This window comes from Chrysemys picta, chromosome 5 (assembly GCF_011386835.1).
Source record: "Chrysemys picta bellii isolate R12L10 chromosome 5, ASM1138683v2, whole genome shotgun sequence".
NCBI classification, from domain to species: Eukaryota; Metazoa; Chordata; order Testudines; family Emydidae; genus Chrysemys; species Chrysemys picta.
Window position 1 is genome coordinate 129,660,635 of NC_088795.1, and position 13,334 is coordinate 129,673,968.

Below are 13,334 nucleotides of genomic sequence, written 5' to 3' on the forward strand. Positions count from 1 at the left end.
CCAGTGATTGAAATCTATAAACGTGAGGCTGTGCCAAGTTCCAAAGAGGATGGAGCTAGTCTGTTCTCTGTGGTGGCAGATGACAGAACAAGGAGCAATGGTCTCAAGTTGCAGTGGGGGAGGTCTAGGTTGGATATTAGGAAACACTATTTCACTAGGAGGATGGTGAAGCACTGGAATAGGTTACCTAGGGAGGTGGTGGAATCTCCATCGTTAGGGATTTTTAAGGCCCAGCTTGACAAAGCCCTGGCTAGGATGATTTAGTGGGTGTTGGTCCTGCTTTGAGCAGGGGATTGGACTAGATGACCTCCTGAGGTCTCTTCCAACCCTAATCTTCTATGATTCTATGATGCTATGAAATGGTTGCTTCAATATTCAGTTACCATGGTGATAGGCACAATGTAAAAACCTGCATAGAATAAAGGATGAAGCAGTACGAACTACAATGTTCCCTAAAAGGAAAATACCAAGTGTCCCTGCTTGTGTTTGCCCTTTTCATTTAATAAATCTGCTTCATTTTAAAACTGACCAGTAATCTTCTGACATCAAGGCAGTTGCTCGATGAAGACTTCAATGAAATATCATTTAATATCCCTACTCTACAGACTTTCCCTACCCAGAGGAATGAGGGAGGACGTGTTTTTATGGGAGTGATTGACAAGTGTAGCAACTTTTCAGAAGTAATATACCTCTAGTATGGCCTGATCCTGAAGGGAACTGTTGAGTGCACTCAGCTCCTGTGGAAGTGACTGAGAGCTGAGGGGAATCATGACTTCATAGTATTGGGCCAACAGAGGTGCTGAGCACCTGAAACTCTCACAAAGGTCAATAAGTCAAACCCTGAGGTAACAACTCAGCTTCCCTTCAGTCAGCACGGAGGTAAATTTCCTTGGCAATCAGTGGAGGCTTGCTTCAGACAGGAACTCTAGACTTGGCCCAATGGAACCTGCAGGTGCTCAGCCCCTGTCAAGCTCTGGCACGATGACAATGCACTGTTTGGCACAAAGGGTGTGATCCTGTACTGACCACCTCCTGGAAGGTGATGAGCGGCCTCAACTCTCATTGAAACCAGGGGCACTCAGCATCTTGCCGGATCAAGACCCTTTATCGTTGTTAGGGAATGGAGTCACAATAATCGGGCCCAATCCTGTAAACTCTGACTACGGGCCATACTACGGGTGTCAAAGTCAATGGGAACCGAGGATGCTCAACACCTTTCAGGAGGTGAAGTCAGAGAAACCACAGTAGCAAGCACTACCCCTAGTAGTACATATTTACAGGGTTGAGCTCAGATGAATACAGAGCTGTATGCCACGAAACATATAGAACTTCTTAACAGTAAGAGTTCTGGGAACTAGGCATCTGAGTCCGAAATCTTGTGTTGACAAATGTTCTCTGTGGCCTTGGACACATTTTTTAAACTCTGCGTTATTTTCCCTATTTATAAAATGGAGCGAATGATATTGATTTGCCCCTCGCTCAGGATGCTCTGAGGAGTCATTGACATTTGCAAAGTGCTCTGAACAGTTGTTAGTGAAATAAAGGCTCAATATTCTTTTCTCGGGCCAGCGGTAGCACAGAGAGTAGTTCAGAGATCTGCTCTAGTAGGTGTTTGATCACAGATGCTTTCTCTCTCTCAATGCAAATACTTGAGAATAGATATTATTATGATGATGTTACAGTCGTGCGCAGAGGCTGCAGTCAAGAGTGGGGGCCCATTGTGCTCGGTGCTGTACAAAGTTCTAGGAAGATACGGCCTAGGAGCAGTGTACCCTTTAAATGGTACTTTCTGAATGCTGCACACCCTGCCTGTCAGCGCAGAGAGCTCTGCAGATGCTTTTCGTGTTTTTATCCTTATTTTCTGAAATACTTTGTGTCTTGCCTTGTCATCTCTGGTCACTTCTTTCAGAATCACATTGGGCTGTAACTGGTACAAACCCTGTCCCTAGTCAAAGCGTGATTGGGGGGTTACCTCACACAAGGCCTGAGGAAGTCAAAAGGGCCAGTTAACGAACCCCGTAGCAGGCTGCCCCTGGAGGAGAGTCAGGGCTGATAAGCTCCAACTGATGATGACGCCCAGACGGGCAGGTGCAGGCTGGGCCGATAGATAACCAGGAAGTGATGTGCAGGAGATGGCAGTATGTGAAGGTCTGCAGTCACTTGCTGGGCTGAGTGGGGGACAGGTGGAAACCAGGGGCAGAATAGAAGCCCTGGTATCCTGGCCTTGAAGGAAGGGAGTACCCAGAGGAGGGTGGAGAAGATAGAGGCAAAGTGGGAAGTAGCCTAGGGTATCAGCAGCAAGGTTTGGCTCAGTGCAGACCTTGGTGGCTGGTTGTAAGGTCCCTGGGCTAGAACCCAGAGTAGTGGGTGGGCCTGAGTTCCCTTACTGGTCACCGGGGAAGTGGCACAGGTTGGGCAGTGGAATGGGAGTCTGCCTGAGACAGATTGTCCAGTGGGACTTTGATACACCGGCAGGGGCGGGCTATGTAGTGACCTAGCTAGAGGGCTGAATCATGAGGAGGGAGTCGCCCTAGTGATGAAGCGGGAGTAATCTGACTCCAGAGACAGTGCAAGTCCATGGGGTGAGAAACTGCAGCAGGGGGCATCAGACCTGAGTGGAGCTAATCCCTAGAGCAGCCAGGAGGAGGTGCTGCCTAGCAGTGAGTGAACTTGTGACACAAAAAGAATGACATGAGAGGGAGCTGTTCGTTTATGTTTGTTTCCCCGATAAGATCACTAAGATCACCCATTTAAAACAGAACAGACACCTGCTGTCTTGCTCTTTGTAATAACACTTGCCTGATCTGTTTGCTTGCAGACCCGATTTTACAAAGCTAAGTCTCCCTGGGGGGGGCAGCTTGGGCCATGTAGACATTCAAGTACCTGTTTGTACACACACGTTGGGTAACCCTCAGATAGCTGGGTGAGCTGTCTGAATGCTAACACTATCCTTATTGCTAACAGAGATAAAGGGGCCCCTGGCCTCAGTGGGAGTGAAGGGTACTCACTGCTTTCGTAACCTTGGAAATAGCACTTCCTCTGCTCCCAGCCCCACCCCACCATGCCCCCTATGCTGGGGCCTGCAAGGAGCTCCTCACTTCCTGCACTAGGGGAATTCTCCTCTGGCTGGAGCTAGAGCTTTTAGAACAGCTTTTCACTGCTCCAGCTGCTTTACCCAGGGTCTGAGCCTGACACTAGTTATTGGTATCAGTTTGCTCATTGAAGTCAACGGGAGAAGTCATGTGAGTAAGGCTTTACAGGCCTCGGCCCCTTCTGGATACCTGCAGCTGCCACTGACCTCAGTGGGTGGTCCACACCTTGCAGCAGGCTCTCTGCACCACACAGAATCAGGACCAATATTTTCAATGCAACGTTTAGTGCCACTTTCTCTTTAACAAAGGAATCTACAGGCAGGCCAGGCTAAAAGAAGAACCTTCCAATCATAGTCAGTGATCACTGAAAAGCCAGCAGTGGTGGAAAATAAACCCTAAAGTTGCTAGTGCTGGTCCTTGGGTCCAATCCTGAAATGTTTTGTGAGGAGACCTGAATCAGGTGCATTGTCCCACAAACTTCTGAAGATCAGTTATCATTCAAGTCAGCTGAATTATTTGCATGAGTGAGGGTTTATAGGGTCAGAGCCTTAATCATCATCAGTAGCTCAGATATAAACATTATTCACTGACACAAATGCAAAGGCTGAAACTCCTAAGATTGCAAAAAATATATAAAAAGGTACTTTCACTTGCTTTTCAAATGCTTAGAATTTTCTCAAAAATATTCTTTCTGGCTGGGAACTTCCCAGTTTTTGGTCTGAGCCCAAAAATGAATTCTGGGAAAGTTTGAATTAAATCCATTTAGCTGTTTTTGAATCTAGATGGGTGCATTTGTGTGTGTGTGTATTCTCCATTTCTTCCATGGTTTCTCTTTCCCTACAAATAACGCATTCCAAAATTTGGGTTTTTAATTAAAAAAAAATACATGTAATGAAGACATCAGTTTTAATGCACATGCAATAAAACTATCTATTACATAGTTAGCTGTTTTATACATCTACTGCAGGTTTACTGTTGCTATTGCCTATGCATTAATTAAAGTACTTTTATGGCATGAAATATGATTTATTGTTCAACAAATTGCGCAAGAAGTTTTTGAACTACAATTTGGTTGAAAAACGAAGTTTTCAGCTTCTTAGATTTGAATCTTCTCCTGGATTTCTGAATTAAAAAGAAAAAAAAATCAGTTAAAGAAATTAGAGAGATTCATTGCTCGGGAAATAAGAAACTGCAATAGCACACTGCTGATATTATCTCAGACACTCATCATCTTTGACTTGAATTCTTACTTGGGTTAGGTTTGGATCAACCAGTTACTTTTGCTTTGGGCCCTGATTTTGCAGCAAATCTTATGCATGCAAATAATCCTCACTCACGTGAGCAGTTCCAATTAAGTCAATGAGAAGAACAATTACTTATGTGAGTAATATTTGCAGGATCAAACACTTGTTTTATATAATGTTATATTTATTCAGTAGTTTAAGGAAACTACTTCTTTCTGTGCTCACAGTGACCCTGTTCGCTACAGCGTCGCACTCGGAGCTCATGTTGAGTTGCTTGTCTACTTTGACTCCTGAATCCTTTCCAGGATACCGTCCCCCGGCATTTCTTGTTCCTAGATATATTAAATTGCATTTTGTTTGAATGTGCCCAGTTTACCAAGTGATCCAGATCACCTCTGTATAGTTGCCCTGTCCTCATCATTATTTACAACTCCACTAATCTTTGTGTTATCTGCAAATTTTATCAGCAGTGATTTTATATTTACTTGAATGTCATTTATGGATAAGTTGAATAGTTTTGGGCCTAGGACCAATCCCTAGTGAAAGGCCTGCTTCAATGATGATTCCCCACCGATGACTACTTTTTGAGATCTGTCATTTAGTCAGTTCTTATTTAACGTGTTCATTTAATATTGCACAGTGCTAGCATTTTAATCAGAATGTCGAGCGGTACTAAGTGCCTTACAAAAGTCTAAGTATATTACGTCTGTGAAGTCACCTTTATCAGCCAAACTTGTATTCTCATCAAAGAATGAAATCAGGTTTGTATGACAAGACCTATTTTCAGTAAAATCATGTAACCGGCATTAATTCTATACCTATCCTTTAGGTCTTTATCAATTAAATCATGTATGAATCCTTTCACTGCAAAATATTTCATTTACCAAACACTGTGTTGTCAGTAAACAAAAAAAGTTGATAATGATTTCAATAAAAAATTTGATCTAAAAATTGTATTTTTTTTGCATAAAATGGAAAATGTAGATAATGGCAACAGTTTTCCATGAAACATTGTTTTAAACATCTGCTTTTTTGACAAAAAAGTGTTTAATGCAAATAATTTCAATAAGTTTAATTTACATCTAACAGATAAGGTTGACCCTGGAATCTTGATCTGGCCCCCTTGTGCGTGTATGTTACAATGGTCTTTAATTACATGATCATGAATTATTTTTTCCACAGGACCCCTGTCTCAATCAGTGCAAAGGATGGACAATGTTCAGGGAACAAGGAACTGTCCAATATATCTTTTTAACCTCCTCATTCAGTGTGTGGCCTCAGACCTTATTTACTGCATGCCATCAAACTCTGGACAGAATAAGGGATAATGAAATTTTCTGTGTTGCTCATCACTACAGTACCTGAGTCTAACAAACATTAGTAAATTTATCCTCAGCCCTGGGGAAGTGTTATTAGCCCCACATTCGTAAAATAGGGCTGAGGTACAGAGAGCCCACATGGACAGTTCTCCCCCCCTCCCTTCTCCATGGCTTCTCCCAGCTGGGACCCCCACAAGGATCCAAAGAGCAGCAAAGTCCCTGAACTCCTACTGGGAATGTAGAGGGAGGAGAGGGAAGTGACCAGGCATCGCTGACCTCTTCAGTCTTTGAAGGGGAAAATTTAAAAAGGAGCACCAAGAACCTGAGAACCTCACTCACTCACTCTGCAGGGACGCCAAGAGCCTGGCAATACAGACAGTGAATGGAAGTGGAGGGGATTCAGAGATGGAGGGTGAGGCAGATGCCAGGAGTTGGCTGGGCTGAGTCATTCAGGGGAAGAGAGCCAGTGAGAGACAAGGACCCCACCATCCATCCGCACACCCCTCCTCTTGGGCACACAGGCATTGGGGACTGGGTCTGCAGGGTGATGGACATGGTGCTGAGTTGGCATGGGATGTTGGGGCTCCAGCCCAGGCAGAGGGGGCTGAGATGGGGTGAAGTTGGTGCTGACCTGGCAGGTGGAGTTGGAGGCTGGAGCTGAAGTGCAGCATCCGGTTGCAGTTGATGATGAAGTAATAATTGCGCTGGTCCTGCTCCTGGAGGGACGTCATGGTCAGTCTGTAGTTGCTGGATTCTTTCCTCACCTCTAAGTGTGTGGATGATTTTCCATTCCCCATTGGTGCTGCCCAGGACAGGGAGGAAATGTACAAGATGAACTGGGGGGCAGAGTCCCTGTGCTGGCGCATCCAGGAGACACCGCTGTCGGACAGGCTGTGGTCTGAGATCACACACTCCAGCTCCACTCAGGCTCCCAGGGTTAGGGGGCTGCCGCCGTTGCGGAGCCTCACTCATTTTGCTCCTCTGGCCCTGGGCTCTGCAGAAGCCTGAGGGAGAGAAATCCACCCAGCACAGTTATCAGCCCAGTCACACCCATCCACAGAGAGTGTCCTCCGCACCATCCCAAGCCGTATTCTCCTTACTGGGGTCTCAGACCTCACTCAAAGCTCCATCCTCGCTGATTAGTGCCATGCAGACACCCAGAGCAGTGAACCAAGAACATGCACAGGGCTAAGGGATCAACACACTCTCAGGCAGACTCGGGTAATCCATTTCAGCGACTGCCAGGATTCAGGTCTACAGCGTGCTCAGCGATCGCCCTGTTGCCCAAGCTCAGTGGATCATCTCAACCAGAGAAGCCATCTGGGTGAAAGATCAGGTTATAGCCACACTTATCAACTAAAAATGATGTAGTATTTCCATAGGCTTTAGAAAGCAGAAGTCATTTGGTCAAATTCTGATTACAATTACACTGGTATGTATCCAGAGTATCTCAAATGATTATACTGGTGCAGAATCTGCTGCATTTGTTCTCATTTTTGGTTCCTCCATTTGGATAGATGTCCACACAAGCCGTCCTAAGTTTCCAGTACTAGTTACTGTTCTAAAAGGAAACATTGCCATGGTTTAAAAGTCACGAGAAACCATACTGAAAAAACACAAAGGAAATGAAGCTGGTCAGCTTCTCTCAGTATTGCATGTCCTCAAAGGCAGTGCGGATGAACAACGGCAATCTTGCTGAGTTGAGCCAAGATGTTATATGTGTTGGTTTCACCCATGCATCCAACGATAGGATCCTATGCTGGCAAGCTCTTTGCAAAAGCTATATTATCCAGGACCGATGACTTGTGTTGTGTGAAATTCACCAAGAAAGTCCCATGACCTTACTGATAGTTTTGTAAATCTTGTGGTTTTTCTTCTCTTAATAACTGGTTTCCATCCTCCAAAATAGGAGCAGAGCACCTACTGTTATGTGCAAGTCTTTGGCTTTCTGCACCTTGCTCATTACGCAGAGGGAGAGGATGAAATTCTGGGATGTCTTGTGTTGCTCAGCAACCGTCCCCAAGACCTAAAGGACACTGATTTTCGGCATAGTTCATTTTCTTGGCTGTTATTGGTTTCCATTTCCTTGAACGTTGACAGATCTCAGGCCATAGTTACATGAGAGGCGTTTTTTCCGTTTGACGTTGTGATCAGACACCCATTCTCCAGTTCAGGCTGGGAAAAGAGCATCTTTGACCTTTGAGGCAGCATGTAGTTGTTATTGTGGCTGCTGCTTTGGAGAGCTGATTACAAGAAAAGAAACTGAAAATGTCTATAGCAGTTGGGCGAATTCCACCAGCCGTGAAAGGAGGTTAATAGTGTGCATCTTGTAGCTCTAGTGCTAGAAGTCTGACCGGAAATGCAGACGGTCCATAGACCAAACCCTCTTGATGATGGGGAGACTGGTAGTTACAGATTATAGAACTTGTTTCCTTTGAAAATAAAACCAAGGATTTTACATACCAAAAATTATGTTAAATAAATATATTCAAGTTGCTGAGTCAAATACTCAAAAATTAAGAAATACCAGATGTAGAGTTGCTTTGCAACCTTAATTCAGCCCCCTTGTGTATTTGCGTTTATAGTCTCATATTTTTAGACTTCAAGTATATGGGCACATACTAGCTTTTCCACAGTACCTCCATGCTGGTTCATTCAATGCACAGGATGGACCTGACTTGGGGATGAACCAGAGTTGTGTAGTGAAGGCGGCTGTTGTCTGTAGGACCTGCCTCATTTGTGAGTATTGCAGAAGGTGGGAGGTGTGAAGTGAATGAGGCAGGACACTGCAGGAGGTGAAAAGGCAGTCTCATGATTAATGAAGTTGAATGATGCCCTGGAAAACTGGATTCTATCCCTGCCTCTGCCATAGAGTGCCTATGTGATGCTGGGCAAGTCTCTTCAAACAAAATGTTCACTGCTGGCAACTAATTGTGTGTTCTTCTGGCTGCCTGCTTTGAGACACCGGAGATCTGATTTGCAGACGCACTGAGTGCTCGTGTCTGCATGTGAAGTCAACTGGAGCTGTGCTTTGAACATGTACCGTACTATTAAATTGCTACATACGCTGGAAAATCAGGTCTTAGGTTATCTCAAATTGGGCACCCAAAATTAGTGGAGGATTTGACAATTTTAGCCTTACTCGCTCCCTGCCCAGTTTTCCCACTGTAAAATGGGGCTAATAACACTCTCTCTTCTCCCAGGGGTGTGGTGCAGAAAAAATCACTGTCTTTGTGAAGCATTAAGGTACTATGATGAGAGCACCAACAAAATGCCTAGGAGCAAATGAATAATTCTGCATTCAGAGCAGCCTTTGGATGGTATGCAGTCAATTAGCCCTGGACCTCACACTGAATGAGGAGAGAAAAAGAAATGACCCATTCACTGAATGTGGCAGGGGTCTTATGAAAAACCATTGTGATCATGTAATTAATGACTGTATCAAGGGGAGAGAATTACGGTTGGACAGCTAATCTTAATTCGGGCATTTCCTAACTTTTAGAGCAGGGGTCGGCAACGTTTGGCACGCGGCTCACCAGGGTAAGCACCCTAGCGGGTCGGGCCAGTTTATTTACCTGCTGATTGCGGCCCTCACTCGCTGCGGCTCGCCGTCCCAGGCCAATGGGGGCGGTGGGAAGTGGCGCGGGCGAGGGATGTGCTGGCCGCGGCTTCCCGCCGCCCCCATTGGCCCGGGACGGCGAACTGCGGCCAGTGGGGCCGCGATCGGCCGAACCTGCCGCGCCAGCAGGTAAATAAACTGGCCCGGCCCGCCAGGGTGCTTACCCTGGCGAGCCGCGTGCCAAACGTTGCCGACCCCTGTTTTAGAGCCTGACTTTGAAACCTCAATAATGTTATTTTAATGTAGTTTTGCTAATGTAATTTTATATAGCCTCAAAAATAAAATGGCTCTGGCTGGCAGTCACAGGGGCAGGGCTGGGCAGTAGATAAAGTGACATGATTATTATTGTTTTCTTATAGAGCTTAGCAAATCAAAATCCTTTCATCAGCTGCCTTTAAACACATTTTGGAGACAGCTCACTTGCACCAAACCAACATAATAGAAGAGACAGTTTCTAAGAATGCAAAAAGTGGCAGATTCAGATGTAGCAGCAGCTGCTGTGCAGTGTGTCCTACATAGTGTTTACCACATTAAAGTATAAAGACAGGTGTGCAGCACACACTGATATTGTAGGTAATAGCCAGCAAGGCATAACTGGTTACCAGCTTACCCCGAAAAGCCCTTCCCGGTGCAAGTCCTTCAAAGGTAAGTATTTCTGTACTGTAGCGGAAAAAAAATATTTGTATTTGTTATTGTTTAGATTTGGTCCCTATCTGTATAAAAGACTCACCTGTTGCACCGATGCAGCCATTAACTGTCACAAAACCCCCAGGCACGCGTGGTAGATGTTTGTGGTTAGATTGTGGTTCCTTTGTGATTGCAGCAGAACAAAATGGAGGATTTGAGAAAGTCAAGTGAATTCTAAACCCAGGAGACACTCGGCACAACGGTATCAACCAAACCCCGTGTTTGAAGGAAAGGAGAACGGCTCTTCATACACTGTAACCCCACTTGAAAAAATGGATCAGTTATGTAACTTTCTTGGCTGGAGAACATAGCTAGTTCAGTAGGTTATTGCGTGGTGTCTTTGGATGGCAAACACACAGTGTATGGGACTGACCCTGAAGTCCTTAGGCAAAATTCCAATTGAAACGAATAAGAGTTTTGCTTAAGTAAGGACTTGGGCCGTGTATTTGAAGGCAGGATTGGGCCCTATATTTTAAGGTCCCATGAACCAGTCCATTTGACCTACGGAGCTGCAACCATGAATAGTTAGGTGTGAATTTCTCAATAGAGATGAAATGGAAGAGAATATTCTGAATGAAGCAATAAATGGTCTTTAATGTGGGGAGCATCTAGTGTTCAAGGACCCAGATCCTTGTTGCGTTGTGACAGAGAGCTTTGTTCCTCAAAATATTTTTTGCAATTTCTTTGGGTTTCAAGTGACGGTTGTCAGAACTGCATGCAGTGGGTAATAGCATCTTCTTGTGCCCCGCTCTTTAGCTAGGTGGGTTTTTTTGTGTGTGTATCCCTACGCAGCAAATTTTGTGAGAGCATGCACGTGCGCGCAAGAGAGAGAGAGCACACTTAATTGTTAAAAACTCATTAAGTCACACTGTTAGTGGGGAGACCAACTTCACATGACTTAGTGTTGCAAACTACTGTTAAAGTGTACACGTGCAATACAAAAGGAAGGACAATGTATCACAAAATGCTTTGTTCATTCAGGGCCTGATCTAAAATCCGCTGGCTCCCATTGGCTTCAATGCGGCTGGGATCAAACCCAACGATAGTTTAGTATAATAACTCTTCATAAGGCACTAGCTGAACATAAGGTAGCATACGTATAATGAAAGCTTAATAGTATGAGACCTCATGTCAGCATCTGTTGTTGAACGTGGTTGGGAAGTGGAAAGGGTTCACATGGGGATTAGGAAGCGTGCAGCGGAGTGAAATGTGACAGTGATGTTCTACTGGATGTTATTGCTAAAATAATTATAAGGGCCAGGTAAAGGGGGAGTGTGTGAAATCACAGATGGAGCCTATCATTCCTGTACTCCATCACCTCCAGTGGCTTCCAATTCCTCACCATAAAGGCTGCAAGAAGATGGAGTTCTTCAAATGGAAGACAAATAGTGAGACTCCTGCAGAAGGGAGATTGATTCTGAGCTTTCTTCTCTAGGTAACACTTTGTGAGGAGAAGTGCTGCAGAGAGGAGAAACTAGACCGGATTGGGCCTGTCCTAAATGGTGCCAGATCAGACTTGGGAACCTACAATCTCTGCTCACATAAAAAGTTTTGTATCTACACCCTTAAGAAAGGAGAGGGGCAGTTCTGCTGCCTTTGAAATCAATGGCAAAACTCCCATTGATTTCTCATGCCACTGATGGATGCTGTTCCCCTTTTTGTTTTATGATTCAAGGGCCCAATCCTGTGAGAGGCAGAAACTCTCCAGGAGATGCCCAGCCCCTGGCAGGATCAGGCCCCAAGTGTTTCGATTTCTGAGTGATACTTGCAAACAATACTTTTCAAGGCATTTTGTAGATGCCACTACAGGTCAAGCTGGCATTCAGCAAAAATGGCCAGATCCTGGGAAGTGCTCAGTCCCAACGTGCATCCGAGTCAGTGGGAACTACAGGTGCTCAGCACCAGCAGGATTTAGCCTAATGTTTATGTTAAAAAAAAAGCCGTCCTGACAGGCAGTCTCCATGCACTATGTGCAGCATCTGCTTGTTTATGGCATTAACAAGAAGCCACCGGGCTGGTGCCGCTGACCTCACCCTGAAACTACCAGCTGTGCTTGAGGAATGCAGGCAGCCCAGGTAGCAATGGTGGGAAAATACCCTGCCTGGTTAGTGGTGATTCATCTGAGTAGTTAGCGAGTCTTCTTGGAGGAAACTCTGAGAAACGGTGTAGGATTTTAAACACTATCAGGAGGTTCTCGTTTGACTAAAGCTGTGTCTGCACTGCAGCCTATGTTGGCATAACTTATGTCGCTCAGGGGTGTGAATAAACCACCCGCCTGAGTGACATATGTTACACTCAACAGAGAGTCCTGTGGCACCTTTAAGACTAACAGATGTATTGGAGCATAAGCTTTCGTGGGTGAATACTCACTTCGTCAGATGCATATGTTACACTGACATTTGTGTGCACAGTGCTATGTCGGCGGGAGAGCGTCTTCAACAGACAGGCTGCACCGGTATAGCTGCTCCTTTGCAGTGCTCTACACGTAGACACGGCCTAGGAGCTGGCTTGTAGAAGCCAGTTTCTTCTCAAACTCAGCTGTAACAATGCAGTAGGACGTCTCTGCAGTTTGCCTATGAACCGCCCTCCAGCTCCGCCTCAGGTGTTGAGGGCCTGTGATGTACTATGCACCACCTGCATTACATTACCTTCCTTCAACTTCAGCACTTCCCAGGGTCAGACCCATCCGTTAACAGAACCTTTAGCAATGTAGGTTAGAGAGACCGGTGCTTCAGAGGGTTTCTCTGCCATCCTGCCAGAACAGAGACGCTGGCTGCGCTTCCAATGAAGTGTGTCGATAAAGATTTAGGCCAAACTTTTCAAAGTGGCTAGGAATTTTTTGGTTGTCTGACTTGAAATGCCTTAAAAGAGCTTAATTTTCAGAGGGTGGATTCTCTGCACTTTCTAGTAATCAGGGCCCTTTATGGTGTCTCAGGTTGGGCATCCAAAATCACTGGGCTCTTTAGAAAATCTCCAGCTTTGGATGTAAAAGCAGGACTGTTTGTGTTAACTAAATACTAACGTATTTAAATACTGCTAGTTACCACGCTAAAAGATACCTATTGCAGAGTTTTGACACTGCAGTCCCTCAGCAGTGGCTCCTAGTTTAATATCTTTGCTAACTGCAACAAGCTGCATCTCTTCTGAGTCAATAAAAAAAGTATTGCAAAGTATTAGGGCCTGGTCCCAAACACAGCATGGGTGCAGGGCTTACTAGTGCATGCATTTCCAAGGGGCTAACTCATGGTAGGAAGCAGGAAAGGTGGCAATCAGTGGTTTTCAGGATCAGTCCCTTAGATTGTAAAGTCCCAGGGACTTTTCTTTTAAGCCTTGGCTGTAAAGTACCGTATTGCGGTGCTTTAGAAAGAAGAAT